A 23,592-nucleotide genomic window follows, 5' to 3' on the forward strand; every position below is an offset into this window, starting at 1 on the left:
ACAGACAAGCAAATGCGGAGAGATTTTGTCACCACCAGGCCTGCCTTACGAGAGCTCCTGAAGGAAGCACTAAACATGGAAAGGAACAACTGGTACCAGCCACTGCAAAAACATGCCAAATTGTAAAGACCATTGAGGCTAGGAAGAAACTGCGTCAACTAATGAGCAAAATAACCAGCTAACATCATAATGGCAGGATCAAATTCACATATAGCAATATTAACCTTAAATGTAAATGGGCTAAATGCTCCAATTAAAAGACAGACTGGCAAATTGGATAGTCAAGACCCCTCAGTGTGTTGTGTTCAGGAGACCTATCTCACGTGCAGAGACACACATAGGCTCAAATTAAAGGAATGGAGGAAGATCTACCAAGCAAATGGAAAACAAAAAAAAGCAGGAGTTGCAATCCTAGTCTCTGATAAAACAGACTTTAAACCAACAAAGATCAGAAGAGACAAAGGCCATTAAGTAATTGTAAAGGGATCAATTCCACAAGAAGAGCTAACTATCCTAAATATATATGCACCCAACACAGGAACATCGAGATTCATAAAGCAAGTCCTTAGAGGCCTACAAAGAGACTTAGACTCCCACACAATAATAATGGGAGACTTTAACACGCCACTGTCAACATTAGACAGATCAAAGAGATAGAAAGTTAACAAGGATATCCAGGACTTCAACTCGGCTCTGCACCAAGCGGACTTCTACAGAACTCTCCACTCCAAGTCAACAGAATATACATTCTTCTCAGCACCACATTGTACTTATTCCAAAACTGATCACATAGTTGGAAGTAAAGCACTCCTCAGAAAATATAAAAGAACAGAAATTATAACAAACTGTCTTTCAGATCACAGTGCAATCAAATTAGAACTCAGGACTAAGAAACTTGCTCAAAACTGCACAACTACATGGAAACTGAACAACCTGCTCCTGAATGACTACTAGGTACATAACGAAATGAAGACAGAAATAAAGATGTTCTTTGAAACCAATGAGAACAAAGACACAACATACCAGCATCTCTGGGACACATTTAAAGCAGTGTTAGAGGGAAATTTATAGCACTAAATGCCCACAAGAGACAGCAAGAAAGATCTAAAATGGACACCCTAACATCACAATTAAAAGAACTGGAGAAGCAAGAGCAAACAAATTCAAAAGCTAGCAGAAGGCAAGAAATAACTAAAATCAGAGCAGAACTGAAGGAAATAGAGACACAAAAAACCCTTCAAAAAATTAATGAATCCAGCAGCCGGTTTTTTGAAAAGATCAACAAAATTGATAGACCGCTAGCAAGACTAATAAAGAAGAAAAGAGAGAAGAATCAAATAGATGCAACAAAAAATGATAAAGGGAATATCACCACCGATTCCACAGAAATACAAACTGCCATCAGAGAATACTACAAACACTTCTACGCAAATAAACTAGAAAATCTAGAGGAAATGGATAAATGACTGGACACACACACCCTCCCAAGACTAAACCAGGAAGAAGTTGAATCCCTGAATAGACCAATAACAGGTTCTGAAATTAAGGCAATAATAGCCTACCAACCAAAAACAGTTCAGGACCAGATGGATCCACAGCCGAATTCTACCAGAGGTACAAAGAGGAGCTGGTACCATTCCTTCTGAAACTATTCCAATCAATAGAAAAAGAGGGAATCCTCCCTAACTTATTTTATGAGGCCAGCATTACCCTTATAACAAAGCCTGGCAGAGACACAGCAAAGAAAGAGAATTTTAGACCAATATCCCTGATGAACATCAATGCGAAAATCCTCAATAAAATACTGGCAAACCAAATCCAGCAGCACATCAAAAAGCTTACCCAACAGAATCAAGTTGGCTTCATCCCTGGGATGCAAGGCTGGTTCAACATACACAAATCGATAAATGTAATCCATCATACAAACAGAAACAAAGACAAAACACCACAAGATTATCTCAACAGATGCAGAAACGGCCTTCGACAAAATTCAATAGCCCTTCATGCTAAAAACTCTCAATAAACTAGGTATTGATGGGATGTATCATAAAATAATAAGAGCCATTTATGACAAACCCACAGCCAGTATCATACTGAATGGGCAAAAACTGGAAGCATTCTCTTTGAAAACTGGCACAAGATAGGGATGCCCTCTCTCACCACTCCCATTCAACATAGTGTTGGAAGTTCTGGCCAGGGCAATCAGGCAGGAGAAAGAAATAAAGGGTATTCAATTAGGAAAACAGGTAATTGAAGTCAAATTGTCCCTGTTTGCAGATGACATCATTGTATGTTTAGAAAACCCCATCGTCTCAGCCCAAAATCTACTTAAGCGAAGTCTCAGGATACAAAGTTAATGGGCAAAAATCACAAGCATTCCTATGCACCAATAACAGACAAACAGAGAGCCAAATCATGAGTGAACTCCCATTCACAATTGCTTCAAAGAGAATAAAATACTTAGGAATCCAACTTACAAGGGATGTGAAGGACCTCTTCAAGGAGAACTACAAACCACTGCTCGACGAAATAAAAGAGGACACAAACAAATGGAAGAATATTCCATGCTCATGGATAGGAAGAATCAGTATCATGAAAATGGCCATACTGCCCAAAGTAATTTATAGATTCAATGCCATCCCCATCAAGCTACCAATGACTTTCTTCACAGAATTGGAAAAAACTACTTTAAAGTTCATATGGAACCAAAAAAGAGCCCTCTTTGCCAAGACAATCCTAAGCAAAAAGAACAAAGCTGGACGCATCACACTACCTGACTTCAAACTATACTACAAGGCTACAGTAACCAAAACAGCATGGTACTGGTACCAAAACAGAGATATAGACCAATGGAACAGAACAGAGCCCTCAGAAATAATACCACACATCTACAACCATCTGATCTTTGACAAACCTGACAATAACAAGAAATGGAGGAAGGATTCCCTATTTAATAAATGGTGCTGGGAAAACTGGCTAGCCATACGTAGAAAGCAGAAACTGGACCCCTTCCTTACACCTTATACAAAAATTAATTCAAGATGGATTAAAGACTTACATGTTAGACCTAAAACCATAAAAGAAACCTTAGAAGAAAACCTAGGCAATAGCATTCAGGACATAGGCATGGGCAAGAACTTCATGACTAAAACACCAACCTACAGAATGGGAGAAAATTTTTGCAATCTACCCATCTGACAAAGGGCTAATATCCAGAATCTACCCAGAACTTAAACAAATTTATAAGAAAAAAATCAAACAACCCCACCAAAAAGCAGGTGAAGGATATGAACAGACATTTGTGAAAAGAAGACATTTATGCAGCCAAAAAACACATGAAAAAATGCTTATCATCACCGGCCATCAGAGAAATGCAAATCAAAACCACAATGAGATACCATCTCACAACAGTTGGAATGGCGATCATTAAAAAGCCAGGAAACAACAGGTGCTGGAGAGGATGTGGAGAAATAGGAACACTTTTACACGTTGATGAGACTGTAAACTAGTTCAACCATTGTGGAAGACACTGTGGCGATTCCTCAAAGATCTAGAACTACAAAACACCATTTGACCCAGCCATCCCATTACTGGGTATATACCCAAAGGATTATAAATCATGCTACTATAAAGACACATGCACACATATGTTTATTGCAGCACTATTCACCATAGCAAAGACTTGGAACCAACCCAAATGTCCAACAATGATAGAATGGATTAAGAAAATGTGGCACATATACACCATGGAATATTATGCAGCCATAAAAAATGATGAGTTCATGTCCTTTGTAGGGACATGGATAAAGCTGGAAACTATCATTCTGAGGAAACTATTGCAAGGACAGAAAACCAAATACCGCATGTTCTCACCCATAGGTGAGAACTGAACAATCAGAACACTTGGACACAGGGTGGGGAACATCACACACTGGGGCCTGTCATAGGGTGGGGGGAGGGGGGAGGGATAGTATTAGGAGAAATACCTAATGTAAATGAAACTTAATGGGTGCAGCACACCAACATAGCATATGTATACGTATGTAACAAAACTGCATGTTGTGCACATGTACCCTAGAACTTAAAAGTATAATAAAAAATAAAATAAAATAATGTCTTATTCATGTGTATATTTCATATAAATGGCTGCCAGAGGCTTCTGTTCATAGTGTTCAACAAATATCTGGTGAATTAATGAATTAACACTGGCAAAAACTGAAGCACAGAACTAAACAAAGAGGGAAAAAATAAATGGCTCTTAGGATCCAGTTTCCATGAATCATAATGGCTTTTAAAACATTCAAGTACACAGAGGATAAGAAAAATATATAACAGGTAATACTTTGTATAAACACTCATTAGATCGAATTGAAAATGGTATTTTATATGGGGTGTTCTAAGCTTCTGAGAAGAGCATACTGAAGCCATTCAAACGAGAATTGGAATTACCTAGTTCTGTGCCAAGAGTATATTCTGACATGCCACAGTAGATGTTTAACTCAATTGGGTGAAAAAAGTTAGGAGACCAGCCTGGAGAAAAAATACTATGCTACAAAAAGTGAGAAGGCTTTATCAATGCATATACGAGTTATAAAACTAAAAACACATTTGGAATCACTGAAATCTTTAAACTAATTTAAGATACTTAAATATTAGCAAATGGGTCATTTCCCTTTTGTGTCTGTACTACCTGTCACCCCTGTCACACTGCCTTACAAAGAGTACGCTCCCTTGTCATTAAACAATTCCCTGTTTAGTATAGCCAAATAGAATATACTGCAAACCAGTCTCAGAGAAGAAAAATGAAGTCAGTAAAGGTCTTAACAATAAGAAGTGTTCTTCAAAAAATCAACAATGAACTTAACTGCTTCACCCTCCGCAAAATTAAGGCCACATACTGTATGATTCTACCTAAAAGATCGGAGGTTGCCAGAGGTTAGGGAAAGGGAGGGATGAATAGGCAGAGCACAGAGGATTTATAGGGCAGTGAAAAATACTCTATAAGGTACTATAATGACAGATATATGTCAAAATACATTTTTCAAAACTCATAGAATGTACAACACCGAGAGTAAACCCTAATGTAAACCATGGACTCTGAGTGATAATGATGTCATTGCAGGTTCACCAACTGTAATACCACTCTGGTGAGGGAACGTTGACAGCAGAAGAGGCTATGCATAACTGCAGGTAGAGAGTGTGAGGGAAATCTCTCTACCTTTCTCTCAATTTTGCTGTGAACTTAAAACTTTTTTTAAAAAAGTATTTTTTAAAAAACCAAAGCTTTAAACACGTATTTTAAAAAGTGTATCAGATTATTTATTTGTGTATTAACAAATATGGTTTTTATATGTTAGTACCTCCTAATAAAGGAAACAGTCAGTGGTGAAATAAGCAAATCAACAGGCAAATAATAGCATAAACTACAGGACTCGTGTATTAGTTTGCTGATTTTTAATAAATAATACATCAGAAATTCTCAAGTCGTTACACTTAGTGGGCAAGAAAAGGGCATTGAAAATATAAAATAACTGATAATCCAAAATGAAAAACACTTATTGGACTTTAACAAGCATTAAATAATTTTTCTATATTGACCTTACAAATCTTAAAATATGACCTTACAAATCTTAAAATATGACCTTATCATATTTTAAAACATTTTTCAAGAGCAAGGGTACAGGCAGAAACCAGGGACCTGACAGCATTGACAGTGCAGTGACTGACAGAAAATGTTTCTCTATAAAAATGTATTTCATGAGCATTTGCAGGTACTGGGTTGAGTAGTACCAAGGTCACAATTGGAAGTAATGTATGTGAATAATATTAGCATTAAAAACCAAAATTCTTAAATTGCCTACAAATCACTGTATGATTTGACCTCTACCCACCTCACCAGCCACATCAGCCACATATTGTGTGACTCACTCTGGTATTCTGTCTTCTCAAAATTCATTAAATATTCCAGGATGCTTGCTCAAGGCCTCTGTATATGCTATTCTCTCTTTGCAATCTATAACCCAAGTACCCCGTGATCATTTTTCCATTACTCTTCTCATTCTACTATTCAATATTCATAGTTACATATCATATCGATATGTATACAATTAAACATATGTATGTATGTTTAATTGTTTTAATTAAACAATTAAACATAATTGTTTAATTCTTCTCCATGGGACACTATGCTCTATGAGGGCAAGGTCCATGACTGTCTTATTCACTGCTATATCTCCAACATCTATCATCGAATACAAAAACACTTAACAAATGTTTGGACAACTAAATAATCAAAGATATTAATATTCATACATATGTAGACAGTATACCTTCACGAATCTTAAAATAAACTGTACAACTACTACAAAACTTACTTCATAGACCGTTAGCATTTTAGAACTTAAAAGGACCTTAGAGACCATGTAACCAAACATCTTCATCTTTCAGATAAGAAAATAAGGGCCAGAGAGAATAAATAAATGGTCTAAGATCACATACAGTTAAATAGCTATGAACCAAAACAAGAATCCAAATCTCCTGACTCTCAAAACAGGCACCACTCTAATTCCTCTTTCAGAACTAACTCTAACAGGCATACAGGGAGAAAAAAAGGTATTAATAAGTGTCTTTATTTTTGACAGTTTTGTGGTAATTTTTTTTAACTTTCAGAATACTTTGGAAAAGTCTTTCCTCATATTTTATGTCCACGTATTAAATGTTAAAACTGACTTTAAAATATGAAAACTAAAACAGAAAATGTCTCATACAGAGGAAAGCTTAATTACATCATGTGTATTTCTGCAAAATATATCACATTAGTCTACCAAAGCAAGGACTAAAATCTTGTTAAAATTCATTTTAGTGTTTTAGGATTATTGTATTCAAATACAACCCTACCCTTAAGGGAACAAGCAAATGGCAGAGAAGGGTTTAACAATCAAATTGGAGAAAACTCATTCCTTTAAGCAAAAAGTTTTACCTTTGGGTTGGAACAATCTTCAACCTTGATACTTTAATAAATGGGTATATTAGACCCTCAAATAATCAGCATTTCTGGGTTTTAAATCCAGAAATAATTTAAAGTAAATGTGACCTCAGTCTTTACATCATATTTTAAAAGCAAGAAACCTTGACTTACCATTATTAACAACCTCTGTTATCTGACAGGTACTAATTAACTAGTATAGTTCTATTCTATTTTAATGAATACCTATTTAAAATGTATTTCAATAGCAGAAAACACTTCACATGTCAGGTAAAATACTAATACCTAATGTAATGTACATGTTTTGTAGATGTACTATACATGTTTTGTTAATTCATATCATAACCCTTTTATACTGTTTCTCAAATAAACATTTAATGTAAAAATCTTAAAGGATAAAGGTGAAATATATTTAAAATATAAACAAATTGATCTCTGATATTCAATAGCATGTATTTATTTTTAAAACACATCTCTAAAATATCCAAGATATATTAGGTAAAAATAAAGCAACTTGCAAAACAGATAGTTACTTGGTGAAAAATATGCACATACAGGCTTATCCATGCCCACAGACACACATAAAAGCATGTGCACATATATATACACACATATAAAAAACCTGGAAGGGTACTAAAAAAAGCATAGCAGTGTTTTTTACCTGAAGAATGGGACTGGGAAATGGCAGGGGATTCAGTGGGAATGAGGGGACTTTTGCTTTTCAGTTTATAGCCTGCCATACTGTCTGAATGTTTTTAAATCATGACTACACAAAAACAACAAAATCTTCTCAGACAAATATTTGCAAGATTGTCAAGTCCATAATACCACCATGAGGTAAGAAAAAAAAGGTGTGGAGATAGAGTGGTTTCTTTACTTATTCTAAGCCCTTTAACAACTGTTAGCCTTAGAGGGTTATCTTCATAATAAAAGTGCTAATCACCATCATCACAGAGGGTTAATAGTTAATACTTAAATGAAAAACATATACGAAGACACTTTGCAATCTGTAAGATTTCATACAAATATAGTATTATTAGTAAAATTTTAATTCTGAAAAAAACTGGTTAAATGTTAAAAATTGGCTTTAATAAACGTTTGAAAAAGAAACAGTGGTTTTTACTATCTAACGACTCTTTAAATATAGACCTTATTTGCTACTGAACTATGTAAAATAAACAAAGGATAGGAAAAGAAACAGAAAAATAAGTTCTCTAATCTCCTTACCTCACAAGAAATTAGAATTTGCATCTCTTTACATCATACCTCAAAACATCTAAAATGTTAACTAGAAAAACCCTTTAAGTTATGAATTCCCAACAAACATAAACACACATAGGTGTGTAACAGACAGGTACACAATCAGACACACCCTAAGAGTAATGAGAAAAAGCATAACATTTATACACTCAGATAAATTTTTAAATATATTCATACAAATATAATGTACACACACCTCTCTCAGAGCAACTCTACCTACATTTACCCCAACATTATTTTCTGTATTGTGTTAAAACAAATGTTTCAAAAATTCTTTAGTGAATGAGATCTTGTATTCATATTAGCACCTGACATTTATTTAACATTCATAAATGCAAAATGTTTATAAGATACCAACACTGAATTCTTAATAATTTAGAAATGTCATCTCAAATATTAATTATTTTAACTAAGCTGAAATAAAGTCTTGCCTTCAAGGGAAAGAATAATACAAATAGCAGTAATGATAGCAGACCTTTACTGGGGCCACCAACTAACAAAAGCACCTTATCAAAATAGGTATTTACAAAGGGATTCGTTTGGAGCAATTAATTCCTATCTGACATCACCTCAAGCAGGCATGATTATGTGTATATGCACTCATGCTTTTTTTCTATTTTATTTCCTAGTGTCCTTCTCTGATGACTGTCAAAAGACTTCTTTGTAGTATATTTGTCTCTAGAATTTTTGTGCTACATCAACTAGGTTAGAACTATATTTCAATCAGTATTTTAAAAATTTTATCGGCAATCAATCTCAGAGAAATGGTCCGATGATTTGTACTATGAGCTTTAGGACATGAACTGTATGGCAAATGCGTTACTTCCCTAAATGCTAAAGCAAGATTTTAAGATATACCACTGATTAGTAACAGCACTGCACATGGAAAACTAACACAACACTGATTTTCCCTTTCTTTGTTCAAAGTAGAAGTGAGAAAAAAATTAACTGATTTAACAGTTCTTCACAGCAACTTGAGCAAAAAAGATAAAATCTGAGTTTGACAATGTATCACAAAATTCTTGTAACAAGAAAATAAAAGCAGATGTTCTAACAGTTTGCTTGAAATGGATCTTTATTCCAGACCCCATAGGTTTTACAAAAATGGTACCATTTCTCAAGGGCACTGAATTATTTATAAACCACCACAATTTCTGCAACTACTGTATGTCATAGCTATTCAGAATTCTCAGCTAATCCAAAACCCTTACTTTATATTTGATTAAATTTGAATCTGGCAACATTCAATGTTACTCAAGGGCCAATAATTAACTGAAGAAAAGCAGGGATGAGAAAATAAACTACTGGGCTCAGGGTTCAGATGTCCTCACTCTACTCTCTTCTTCCTCACTGAGGCTGTATCTAATTACAATAATAGTAATGACAATAATAATAGTTGCTATGTACTGAGTTCCCACTATGTGCTAGTAGTGGCTATATTCTGTCTTGAGTCCTTTCAACAATCCAGAAAGGCAGGTATCATTACCTCCATCTTTAAAATTGGGGGGAAAAAAAAAGCTCAATGGAATTAAGGGTTTTACTCCAAGTCACACCTGCTGGGTTTTAGATACCCTGAGCCTCCCCTTGCCATATATGAAACATACACTCACACTGCAGAGCCTTTGTACTTGCTAAGTTCTGTTCTAGAACACTTTTACTTCAAATATCTGAAGGATCACTTCACATCACTTCTTTTAAATCTCTCATCAAATGTTACTTGTCAGTCTTTTCTTCACCACCAGATAAATATATACCTTCCCTCCCCTTCTCACGTTTACAGTTCTGCCTTATATTCTCCATAGCACTGTTTCCAACTAGAAAAGGTATATATTTACTTTTTTTGGTTTATTGTCTTTCTTCCCTAGAACGTATGCTGTATAATGACAACTTTGTTTGGCTCATCGGTGTCTAGGAATAGGGCCTGGCTCCTCATAGGTATTCAATATATTGTTTAATAAATGTGTGAATGGCTTAATGAATACATGCAAATTCTCGTATTTCCTTTAGGAAGCACAGATGTATTCAGAGTAATATTTCAAATACAAAAGACTAGCAAAGTATACTGCAGAGGCTCCAGTTCCAGAAAGCCAACAGATGACCACAGCCTCAAAAGATAAGATACTCCCCAGAATGCCAGGACCACTGTATTAGTCCGTTTTCAAGCTGCTAAGACATACCCAAGACTGGGCAATTTACAAAAGAAAGAGGTTTATTGGTCTTACAGTTCCACATAGCTGGGGAGGCCTCATAATCAAGGCAGAAGGCAAGGAAGAGCAAGTCACATCTCATGTGGATGGCAGTAGGCAAAGAGAGAGCTTGGGCAGAAAAACTCTCGTTTATAAAATCATCTGATCCCGTGAGACTCCTTCACTATAATGAGAACAGCTGAGGAAAGACCCGCCTCCATAATTCAATCACCTCCCACCAGGTTCCTCCCATGACACATGGGAATTATGGGAGTTACAATTCAAGATGAGATTTGGGTGGGGACACAGCCAAACCATATCAACAACCATCAGTACTGTATTTCTTCTTTGAGGATACCCTAAATCAAATCACCTATTTTTTTAATTGAATTGCTTATCTTTTTGTTGTTGAATTTAAGAAGTCCTTTATGTATCCCGGATAGCAAATCCTCATTAGATATATGATTTGCAAATATTTTCTCCCACTCTAAAAAAATTTGAAGCCCCTTGAAATTTCATACAAATTTGGGGATTGGTCTTTACATTTCTGCAGCAAAGTTTTATAATTCTGATAGGGACTGTCTTGAATCTATAGGTTATCTTAGGTAGTACTGACAGCTTAATATATCAAGTCTTTCTACACAAGTTTCTGCTATGTACAAGGCACTAACCATGGAATGTACCAAAAAAAGAAAAAAGAATAAAAGTCCTTCTTCTGACACATAGCCCTGTATCTGCAAGTTTTGCATCTGCGAATTCAACCAACTCAGACTGAAAAGTATTCAGAAAAAAGTTTTTTAAAAAATTATACTACAACAATAAATAATACAAATTTAAAAATATATACTCTAGCTATTTAGATAGCATGGACATTGCATTAGGCATTATAAATAATCTAGAGATGATTTAATGTCAATGGTAGGGAGAATACACATGGGTTATATGCAAATATTTTGCCATTTTATATAAGACTTGAGCATCCACAGATTTTTATATCCATAGGGGGCTCCTGGAACTAATTTCACGCATATACAGAGAAACAACTGTAACTCAATTTTCTACAAGTATCTGTTACTTAATAAATGTATTTATATTTAATTTATTCAGAAAATTTATTTATTTCTCATAACTCCCTTTATGCTCTACCACCTTAACTTGCTTTTTCTCCAGACCACATTTCTACCTAATATTACTTTATGTAATTATTCATTGCATTTCCTCATTCCCCTAAAATGTAAATTCAATAAGGCAAGAACTAAGTTTTGTTCACAGCTATAACCCCAGTACCTAGAACAGTGTCTGATATATACTTAGTAGTCAGTAGTTGTAGAATTTTGTAGTTTGTTTCCCATTTATTGCTCCAGACTGTTCTAACCAACCACAGGCTTCAGATGAGATCTACTTTTGTCCCTAAGTGTTACAAAGTAGCCCTTCCTAGCTTACCATGATTACTTGAGGACTATATGGAGAAAGAATTCTCCCTATGTAAGAACAACACCTATGTAACAAGTACATCTATGTAACATGTTAAAAGCCAAGTTTTAAGACAGTTAAGCTGTTAAGATGTTTAAGTCACATAAGTGAAACTAGAAGCAGTTAGCTACTGCAATGGTCTAGATATGAGAGTAAAGGGCTATGAAGTAGAATAGAAGAAATGGGAGGGAAAGGGAAGGGATATTTGGGAAAAACTTTGCTAGAGGAAAGACTAATTTTTCATTCTATAGATTTTCATACTACTATTAATGTACTACCTGTCAGAAATCATTTATATGTATGTGTGTGTATGTAGGTACATGCACATATATATATATAAGAAGTCACATATTTATATATTACAGGCAAAAAGTAGAAATAGTTTGCTTATACTATATACCTTGTAGTCCAATCTGCAAAACAGCTCTTTTATTTCCACAATAAGTTAAAGAAGAGAGAAGTGAAAGTTTTCCCTGAAATGAGAAAAAAAAAATAGTTACAAAGAGGAGTCAAAGGAGTTTATAATAAAACCAAGACAGAAATAAAAATTAGAAATTTTTATAGCAACAGTTTTATCTTTCAAGAAGTCAAAGTACTGTGTTCAAGTAACTATTTTAAGACAAGAAACAGTGCTGAATTCATTTCTCTAGAGAAAAATCAGGTCTACAAATACTTCAAGGTTTATAATATAATTTCTTAAGTAATCCTGTTAGTTAAGTACTATCAGTTCCTTATTTTGCAGATAACTAGATCAACTTTCCCTAGCTTTGTTTTAATCTGTAAATTGTTCTCTACAAAACAATAAATGATGTTTGCTCCTAGAAAGAAATGAAAACTTAATAAAGAAAGATTTAGAAATGCAAAATGGAAATCTCATAAATATAGTGTGGACAAATCAACAGATTAAGACACAAGTACAGTTTAGTCTTTGTTCAGCTTCTGTAACTAACCAGCTCTGTCAGTTTAAAAAAAGTTACTTAATTAGAGTTTCAGATCAAATAAAGTGTTTAATCTGGATGGTTTATGTAAATAAAGTTTAAAAATAGATCCTATTAGCCTCCCAGGCTAATATTCCAGACTTTGATATAGCTAATAAAAAACATATCAATTTTACTTATAAAATAGGACTCAATTTTACTTATAGGAACATAAATAAAAATATAGTTATCAACAATGCATGATTCATAGTCAAAAGTAAAAGTAGTTAGAAAGCTGAAAAAAAGTGTCAACAATAAAAAGTTAAACAATCTGTAAATCTCAAAACTTTTCTTGACCCATCAGAGAGTTGAGGTCACAGGGCAACCAACTAAGCAGAAATCTGAGGAAAGCAAGGTACTTCTAATAAGAATAAAAAAGTTAAAGAAGAGATAAGTGAAAGATTTCCCTGAAATGAGAAAAAAAAAAATAGTTACAAAGAAGAGCCAAAGTTTATAATCACACCAAGATACAAATAAAATTTTTATAGCAACTTGCTTACCTAAGATAAATGACAAATGTTCCCAGACATCTCTAAGAAAAATTCATCTAACACTTTTAATGAATTGCTAGAGGCCAAGTATGGGGCAATGAAAACACATGGAGCCCCCAAGCTGCAAACACAGGGGAATTCATTCATTTACATGCGCTTCTCCACAGACCTAACAAGGTTCAGGACAGAGGTAGGGCAATGGCAGCAGCAGTTACTGCACGAAAGGCAGGAAACTCTGCTTGGCTCTTTCTCCTCTTTCTTTCAGAACAAAGGCCTTAAAATGCTGGGAGAAGGGCAAAAAAAAAACATGTCAATCCAAGACCATTGGTGAAACCCACTGCAGCTGAAAGGCAAGAACAGAAAAAAACACCTTCTATCCCTGTTAGGGATGGGCAGGAACGGGTACACAGGTGTAAGGCCCAGACCTATACAGCTAGAGGCAAAGCAGGACCATTGAGAAGGCCCCACTCACAAGACCCAGGACCTACTGCTACCAAGACAGGCTTCATCAGAACAGAGAACATCTACCTATTAAAGGCTAACCAGTACCTCGTAAAAAGTAACATGGTCTACTACCGGAAGAGAAGCCCTCGAGCAGGGAGGAGATCTTATTTGAGGCAGAGCACAATGGAAAGACCTAAAACTAAGGATGAGGAAGACAAGAGAAAAATCCTCTTGTCAACCATCTCCGATCCTACATACAAAGTAACTTTGAAGGAATATGAAGCCTCTAGTGCATTGAAGCACCAAAAACAACAACAAATCCCAAACCTAACTCTAACCCGACTAGATTAACTCAATGCACCAAACTAAAGGCCTAGCACAAAGAAAGACCTACACAAGTCCAGATATAAAAACCACCCCAGTTTCCACTGTCCTACACAAGACGTATAGCTTTGAACAATAACAACATGAGGCATACAAAAGAGGCAAGAAAAAATGCAAAGCAATCGAGAACCATAATCAATCAGATTAAATGACATTAATCAAATTAAACTCAAAGCAGGTGCTTTTGTTCCTCTTTTATGTGATCCGACTAGAAGAAAAGTCTCAGAGTAGGGGATAATCAGAAAAAATATAAAGTTATAGTTATTGGAAAGAGACACACTGGTTTTAGAACAATGAAAAGAGAGCAAAAAACACCTAGGCATGTAAGAAGACACTCCTAGCACCTGCGAAGGGGCCCTAGCACCTGGAGGAGAAAACTCTAGAACTTGGAAAGGGAATCCCTTAGGTCCCAAGAGGTGTAGGGGAGGGGAGGCATTAATCATCTTTGTCTTTCAGAACTCCAGGAACCTCCTTTCCCAAAGAAAAATGTTCTGGGGCTACTCTCAGAAACTACTGGGAAATTTGAAAGTAAATCAACTGCTAAGCCTACCTACCATGCGTGACCCAACTGCTCTAACCATGAGCCCGCAGGGCATGGCCCAGCTCCTGCAGCTTGGATGCTGATTACTTCCAAATGCCGTCCATAACTAGGACAAATGGATTACTAAATTAAGACAAATTTAACGAACTGCCCTCAGGCAGTCTTTCTGAAAACCAGACCAAACCAAATTACCGGGACTAAACTAGGGGCCTTAGGAGACTACTAGCTAACTAACAACACAAGAGGCATTGTCAACCCATGCTGCCTGCCTATCTATTAACACATACTTCCTGGAGGGGGGACCAACAATTATAAACTGTTTGTTTTCAGGGTTGGCATGGGTGCCACTGGGACTGCGTTTCTTGTGTGAAAGGCATAAACTAACCAAATAAACAGTGTGACTTGCACCCAGAGGTAGTAATAAGAAACATAAGAAACATTCAAGTCTTCAGTAAAAGACCTTTTTAGGTGATCATGCTATACGTTATGTCAACAGTTTTACCTACAATGGAAGTTATTCCATTAGAAAGGTAGCAGGAAATTTGTCCCTGCCCTTGTTGAAGTGAGCAAAGAAATCTGGAACCTGAATTAAAAGACAAGCTTTGAAAATTAAAGGACACCGAGAGACTTCTAGAGAGACTGATGTCCCAGAATTACATGTTTACAATTCAAGAGATGAAATCTATAGCTATTCCCTTAAATTCCAAATGACGTATTTACATTAAGGAAATTAGGTTTCTCTCCCTCTCTCGGGAGGGGTAAAGCTGAACAGCTGTCCTATATAAACTCCTAGATGCATCATTTCAGCCTTCCTCTCTGAGAGCACAAGAAATCCCCTTCACACAGCAGGAAGACATCTGGCCCTCACTGCAACGATCTGAATGGGGAGGATGGGCAGGGAGCTATTGCTGAGAATAATATAATTATGTGGTGCTTAACAATAGGGATACATTCTGAAAAATGTGTTATCAGGCAATTTCGTCTTTGTGTGAACATCAGAGTACGCCTAAACCAACCTGGATTGTATAGCCTACTATACACCGAGGCTATACAATATAGCTTATTGCTTTTAAGCTATAAACCTGTACAACATATATGGTATTGAATACTGTAGGCAATTATAAGACAATGGTAAGTATGTATGTATCTAAACATATACAAACCTAGAAAAGGTAGAGTAAAAACACAATACTATGATGTTATGGGATGGACCACCATCATATGTATGCAGTGCAGTGTTGACTGAGGTGCTGTATATAGTGCATAACTGTAATGAGTCTGCCTGTATTCTAGAAATCCTGTTTGCTTTTAGGACAAAAATGAGTTAGTATAGATATAAAAAATGTAACACACCGTTATGGACTGAATTGTGTTCTCCCAAATTTCAGGCTGAAGCTCTAACCCTCAACAACTCTGAATTTGACTGTATTTGGAGACAGGGCCATTAAAGACGTAGTTTGGTTAAAAAGAGGCCATTAGAATGTGCCCTAATCCAGTCTGACTGGTGTCCCCAAAAGACAATGGGATACACAGAAAGAAAACAGAGTCTCAGGTATGCACAGAGAAAAGGCCAGGTGAAGACACAGCGAGAAGGTGAGCATCTGCAAGCCAAGGAGAGAGACCTCAGAAGAAATCAATCCTGCGGCCACTTTGATACTGATCTTTTAGCCTTCGAACTATGAGAAAAGAAATGTTTAAGCCACCCAGTCTGTGGTACTTTGTTATGGCTGACCTGACAAACTAATACACCCTCTATAAAAACTGGGGATTTTCTAAGCTCAGTGCCCCTCAGATGTGCTACCAACTCCGTGTGCACATTATGTACCTGGCCCTGCCCCCATGGGACTTGGGAAGGAAAGAAGAACCAGTGCAAACATAAAGTTCATGTTCCCTGCTGTGCCAATAAGTAATATACTACCTAAATCTATTTGGGTGCCTTGCCTCCTTAACAGCTGAATCTAGAGAAGTGTAGCATGCCAACCTATGAGCTATATCACATACTGTTGCTTAGGAACTATTTGAACACTTGACATTTACTCAAATGAAATAAAAACCTATGTTCAGATAAAAATATGTACATATATATTTACAGTTGCATTATTTACCATCACAAAAACTGGAAAGAATCCAAATATTCCTACATTGGGCAATGGATGAATAGGCTGCAACAAAATTCTAATCACCAAAAGAAATGCTAATGAAAAAAGCAACCTGAAAGAATGTCATATGTATCATAGTAAGTGAAAGAAGCCAGATGCAAAAGGCCACATGCTGTATAATGCCATTTATATGAAATTCTTGAAAAACAAAAAAACAAGTGTCAGGAAATTAGTAAGCGGTCATGAGTGGTTAGAGTTGGCAAAACAGCTAACTATAAAATTTTGGAAGGTGATGAACTACTTGATTGTGATTGTGGTTACATACACATTTGCATGTATTCGTCAAAACTCGCAGAAGTGTATGCAAAAAACAGAATGTAGCACTAAAATCCATTTAATAAAATTCAAAAAACATAGATATCTGCAGGCTAGAAAGGGTACGTAAGTACACAACAGAGAGCTGAAAAATTATTCAGATATGTAAAAGAACACAAATACTTCAATTTTTTAAAAAAGTGAGCATTCTACATAACAATCTGTTAACCATGAAAAATACATAAAAGCTATTTCCTAGTTTTAACCCTACTAGATACTAATGTGTTCACTTATAGCTAAAAGAATTCATTAATAAAAATGTTAAATTGGACAGGGGCGATGGCTCATGCCTGTAATCCCAGCACTTTGAGAGGTCAAGGTGGGAGGACTGCTTGAGGCTGGGAGTGTGAGACCAGCCTGGGCAACACAGAAAGATCCTGCCTCTATAAAAAAAATTTTTTTTTAATTAGCTGGGTGTGGTGGCTGTGCCTATAATCTCAGCTACTTGGGAGGCTGAGGTAGGAGGATTCCTTGAGCCCAGGAGTTTGAGGTTACAATGAGCTACAATCATACCACAGCACTCCAGCCTGGGTGACAGAGCAAGATCTATCTCTTAAGCAAACAAATAAGAAAATGTTGAAATTGAAAAAATATTTCACTAAGTAGGAACGAAAATAAAATAAGAACTTAGCAAACTGTCATAGTATTTAACATTTCTATATCAAGCACACAAAACAATAAAAGTATGTCAAAACTAGATGAAGCTCGGAAATAATCAGTATTAATGATATGTCAAAAAGAAATCAAATCATAGCACTTTATTAATAAATACAAATATACAAGAAATATCACACTGACCAAATGTAAAATAAGTTGAGAATGCTAACAAGCATCTGATAATCATTTAAATGCAATTAAGTAGAAAAGACCAACTGTAATTCATAAAACTTTATTTAATAAGAAAGAAAATTCCAGGAAATAGAAATAAAACTTGAAAAGAAATAAAAAGGTGAGTAAAATGTGTAACAAACAAATGTCTATACGAAGAATATAGACAAGCAAAACTGAAATGTAGATTTCTCTCTATTTATTATCAGATGCATTCTGTCCCTCACCCCCTCAACTAAAATTTAAAAACTCACTAAAAATGCATCCAGAATATTGGATATGGCAGACAAAAGGTTCAGTGAACTCAAAGAGAGAGCAACAGAAATTACTCAACTGAAAATCCTCTCTGCCACACAAATAAAACACAAAATAAAGGAGAAAGGAACAGAATCTCAGAGATCTGTGTTACAGTATCAAACAGCCTAACACATGAACATACACACGTAATTGGCATCCCAAAAAAGAGAAAAGGGTAATAATGTGGCAGAAAAAAAATATTTCAAGAAATATTATACAATAATTTCCCAAATTTGATGAAAAACACTGAATGAATCCAAGAAACTCAGTTACCCACAGAGAAGAAATTCAAAGAAAAAGCTTACTTAAGCACATGCCAGTCCAACTGCTAAAACTAAAAGATAAAACAGAAAGGGTGCAGGAAAAAAATGCAAATCACATACGAAACAATAGAATCCAGAAAGCAGTGGACCGGTATCTCTATAGTCCTAAAAGAAAAAAAAAGTCAACACAGAATTCTATATCCAGTAAATATATCCTTGAAAACAAACATGAAATAAAGGCATTTTCAAATGAATGAAAGCTAAGAGAAGTTAGCTCCAGCTGAAATACATGAAATAGTAGATGTTTTTCACAATGAAGGGAAATAACGCTCAGATAAAAATGGATGTACAGGTAAAAATGAAGAACACCAGAAATGGTAAATATGTCAGTAAAGACTATATTTTTTCCTTCTTTTAATTTCCTTAAAAGACGACTCATTGTTTAAAGCAAAAGTAGTAATATAACGTAGAGTTTATAATACATGTACATGTAAAAGATATAACGAGAGTGAGTAAATGTAATTTCACTATTATAAGATTCTTATATTTGTCAAGTGGGAAGAAAAAGCAGGACATGAGAAATAACAAATGTAACATGGGGAGTGGTACAATAGTAGCTGTAAGTATACCTTAGTAAGGATGTATATTGTTAGTACTAGCATAACCATTAAAGGAACAAAACAGGTGTTGCTCGAAGCCAATGGTGAAAATAAAATAGAATAAAAAATATTTAACCCAAAAGAACTCAGGAAGGAGAACAAAAAACAGGAAAAACAAAGGGAACTCAAATTGTTTAACAGACAAACAAAACCATATCAATAATTATTTTACATAAATTGACTATGCTGATTAAATAGTGAGACTGTCAGACTGGATCAAAAAAGCATGATCCCATTATATGCTAAGAGATACTTAAAATACTAAACCATAAATAAGTTGAAAAAGAAAGGAAATGTTGATACACTCTTAATATAAAGGCCACACTACCACAGGCACCCAAAATCAAAGCCAAAGTATCTTAACCAACAACATATATACAACTTCAGAAAACATTTCTTCGCTACAAATGCAATTTCAAAAAAAACGGAACAAGCAATTGCTACACTAGATGCACAGATATCAAAGGAAGGGCATAGGAAACATGAAAAAGCAGGGAACTATGATATCACCAAAAGACCACAACAATTATCCAGCAATATATATCAATTAAAAAAATTCCTCGAAATGCCAGATAAAGAATCCAAAATAGTGATTTTAAAGAAGTTTAATGAGATGCAAGAGAAATCTGAAAACCAATACAAAGAAATCAGAAAATGAATTCAGGTTATGAATGAGAGATTTACCAATGAGACAGACATCTTTAAAGGAAGAAAAGAAAATGGAAACCATGAATTAAAAAATTGAAGAAAATACAAAATATATTCAAAAGATTCAATAGCAGATTAGATCAAGCAAAAGAAAGAATCTCAGAACCTGAAGACAGAACGAAATTTTGAAATAATGCAGTCAGGCAAAAATAGGAAAAAGTATAAAAAGGAATGAGCAAAGCCTTTTGAGATGTCCAGGACTACATAAACCAAACAAACGTATGAATTATCAGTATTCCTAAGGGGGAAGAGAGATTAGAAAGTTTAAAAAACCTATTTAAGGAAATAATCAATGAAAATTTCCAAAGGCTAGCAAGAGAGTTAGACATCCAGATACAGGAGGCCCAGCTATCCCCAGGAAAATACACCGCAAAAAGGACTTCATCATAGCATATTATATTCAGAATGTATAAAGTCAAAGTTAAAAAAAAAAAAATCTTAAAATTACCAAGAGAAAAGCATCTATCTAGTCACCTATAAAGAAAACATTATAAAACTAATGACTTTTCAGCAGAAATCTTACAGTCCAGAAGAGAAAGAATGACATTCTCCAAGTGCTCAAAACAAACAAACAAACAAACAAAAACAGTAAGCCAGAATTTTATATCCTGCCAGAATAAGCTTAATAAATAAAAGAGATATAAAAAATTTCCCAGACAAGCAAACAATGTGGGACTCAGTAGAGAAAAAAAGTAGAAAGATCACAAATTAACACACTTAACACACTAGCATCACACCTCAATGAAACTAGAAAAACAAGAACAAACGAAACTCAAGAGTTAGCAGAAGCAAAGAAATAACAAAGATCAGAGCAGAACTAAATGAACAAGAATCCAAAAAAAAAAAAAAAAAAACAAAACCTAAAGGATCAATGAAAAAAAAAGTTGGTTATTTAAACAGAGAAACAAAATTGATGAACTACCAGCTAGACTAACCAAGAAAAAGAGAGAAAAGATCCAAATAAAATGAGAGAGGAAAAAGGAGACATTACAACTGATACCACAGAAATTCTAAAGGTAATCAGAGACTACTATGTATACCTACATGTCCATAAACTAGAAAACCAACAGAAAATGGATAAATTGCTGGAAACATACAACCTCCCAAGATTGACCCAGGAAGAAAGAGAATTCCTGAACAAATCAATGATGATAGCAAGATTCTATCAGTAATAAAAAAAAATCCCAATAAAAGAAAGTCCAGGACCAGATGGATTCACAGCCTAGATGTACAAAACACAAAAAGAACGAACAGCAAACCACCTGAAACTATTCCAAAACTACTGAGGAGGGATTTCTCCCTAACTCATTCTACAAGGTCAGTATCACCCTGATATCAAAACCAGACAAAGACACACAAAAACAAAAACTACAGACTAGTATCTCTGATGACATCGATGCAAAATTATTAACAAAATACTAGCAAATTGAATCCAACAGCATGTCAAAAAGATCATACACCATGATCAAGTGAGATTTATCTCAGGGATGCAAGGATAGTTCAACATATGCAAATCAATAAGTGTTATACATCACATAAACAGAATTAAGGACAAAAACCAGACGATCATCCCAACAGATGAAGAAAAAGCATTTGATAAAATTCATCTTCCATTCATGACAAAAATCCTCAACAAACTAGACAGAGAAGGAACATCCCTCAACATAATAAAGGCCATATATGACAAATCTACAGCCAACATAATACTGAATTGGGGAAAAGTTGAAAAGATTCCCTCTAAGAATTGGAATAAGATAAGGATACCCTCTTTCACCACTCTTATTCAATATAGTATTGCAAGTCCTAGCCAGAACAATCAGGCAAGAGAAAAAAACAAAAGGCATCCAAATTGGGAAAGAAGTAGTCAAATTACCATAGTTGGCTAATGATACGATCTTGTATACAGAAAGCCCTCAAGACTGCACAAAAAATCTCTTAGGTTGATAAATTAAGTAAATCTTCAGGATACAAAATCAATGTACAAAAATCAGTAGTGTTTCTATACACCAATAAAAATCTAGCTGAGGACCAAATCAAGAATGCAATCCCATTTACAATAGCTACAAAAATAAAATAAAATACCTAGGAATATATTTAATTAACAAGGTGAAAGATCTCTGCAAGGAAAACGACAAAGGACGGATGAAAGAAATTGTAAACAACATAAAAAAATGGAAAAACATCCCATGCTCGTGGATCAGAAGAATTAATATTATTAAAATGAACATACTTCCCAAAGCTACAGGTTCAATGCAATCCTTGTCAAATTACTGATGTCATTCTTCACAAAATTAGAAAAAACAATTCTAAAGTTCATATGGAACCAAAAAAGAACCCAAATTGCCAAAGCAATCCTAATCAAAAAGAACAACGCTGGAGGTACACATTGCCTCACTTCAAAATGTATTACAAGGCTATAGCAACCAAAATAGCATGGTACTAGTATAAAAGTAGACACACAGATAAATGGAACAAAATAGAGAAACCAGAAATAAAGTCAAATACTTACAGCCAACTGATCTATGACAAAGAGGGCAAGAACACTACACTGGGGAGAAGACACACTTTTCAATTAATGGTGCTGGGAAAACTGGATTGCCACCTGCAGAAGAGTGAAACTGGAACGTATATGTCACCATACACGAAAATAAACTTAAGACGGATTAAAGATTTGAATGTAAGACCCAAAACTATAAAAATACTAGAAGAAAACCTGGGAAAAACTCTTCTAGATATTGGTTTAGGCAAACAATTCATGACTAAGACCTCAAAAGCGCAGGCAATAAAAACACAAATAGACAAATGAAACTTAATTAAGCTAAAAAGCTTCTGTGCTACAAAAGAAATAATCAACAGAATGAACAATCTCAGGAATGAGGGAAAATATTTGCAAACTATACATTCAACAGGGCACTAATATCCAGAATTTACAAGGTACTCAACCAAAAAACCCCCAAATAAGCCCATTAAAAAGTGGGCTAAGGACATGAACATTTTTCAGAAGAAGATAAACAAATAGCCAACAAGCATATGATAAAATGTTCAATATAAGTAATCATCAGTAAAATGCAGATTAAAACCACAATGAACTATCACCTTACACCAATCAGAATGGGTATTAAAAAGACAAAGAAAAAACAGACATTGGGGTGCAAAGAAAAAGGAACTGTTATACACTGTCGGTGAGAATGTACATTAGTACAACCTCTATGGAAAACAGTATAATGAGTTTTCAAATAACTAAAAATAGAACTACCATTTGATCCAGCAATCCCACTACTGGGTATGTACCCAAAGGAAAAGAAATCATTAAATAAAAAAGAGACCTGCACTCATATGTATACCACAGCAGTATTCAAAATCACAAAGATATGAAATCAACCAGAGTACATCGATGGAGGACTGCATTTAAAAAGTCATATATGTACACAATACTATTTAGACATTAAATCAATATTGCTTAACCTTTCTGAAACACAGTGTCTTTAATAACAGTACCTATGTCATATGTCTTTGTGGTGATTAAACAATATATGTAAAGCACTTAAAACACTACCTAACGCATGAAAAAAAATGCAATGATGTTAACTTTAGTTATTATTATTACTATCTTTTTTCAATC

The 23,592-nt window shown here is 34.9% G+C and overlaps 1 protein-coding gene across 37 annotated transcripts in view; it reads right to left on the reverse strand.

Annotated features, from left to right (window-relative positions):
• POT1 (protection of telomeres 1) overlaps positions 1-23,592 on the reverse strand; it is a 104,354-nt gene that overhangs the window by 78,885 nt on the left and 1,877 nt on the right. For all 37 annotated transcript variants that reach the window (XM_055283863.2, XM_063642195.1, XM_063642201.1 and 34 more), the window contains exon 3: positions 12,305-12,377. The gene's annotated coding sequence lies outside the window, so the exon portion shown is untranslated. The remainder of the gene's footprint in view (positions 1-12,304; positions 12,378-23,592) is intronic.

The sequence above is a fragment of the Symphalangus syndactylus genome, chromosome 6, assembly GCF_028878055.3.
Source record: "Symphalangus syndactylus isolate Jambi chromosome 6, NHGRI_mSymSyn1-v2.1_pri, whole genome shotgun sequence".
Classification (NCBI taxonomy): Eukaryota; Metazoa; Chordata; class Mammalia; order Primates; family Hylobatidae; genus Symphalangus; species Symphalangus syndactylus.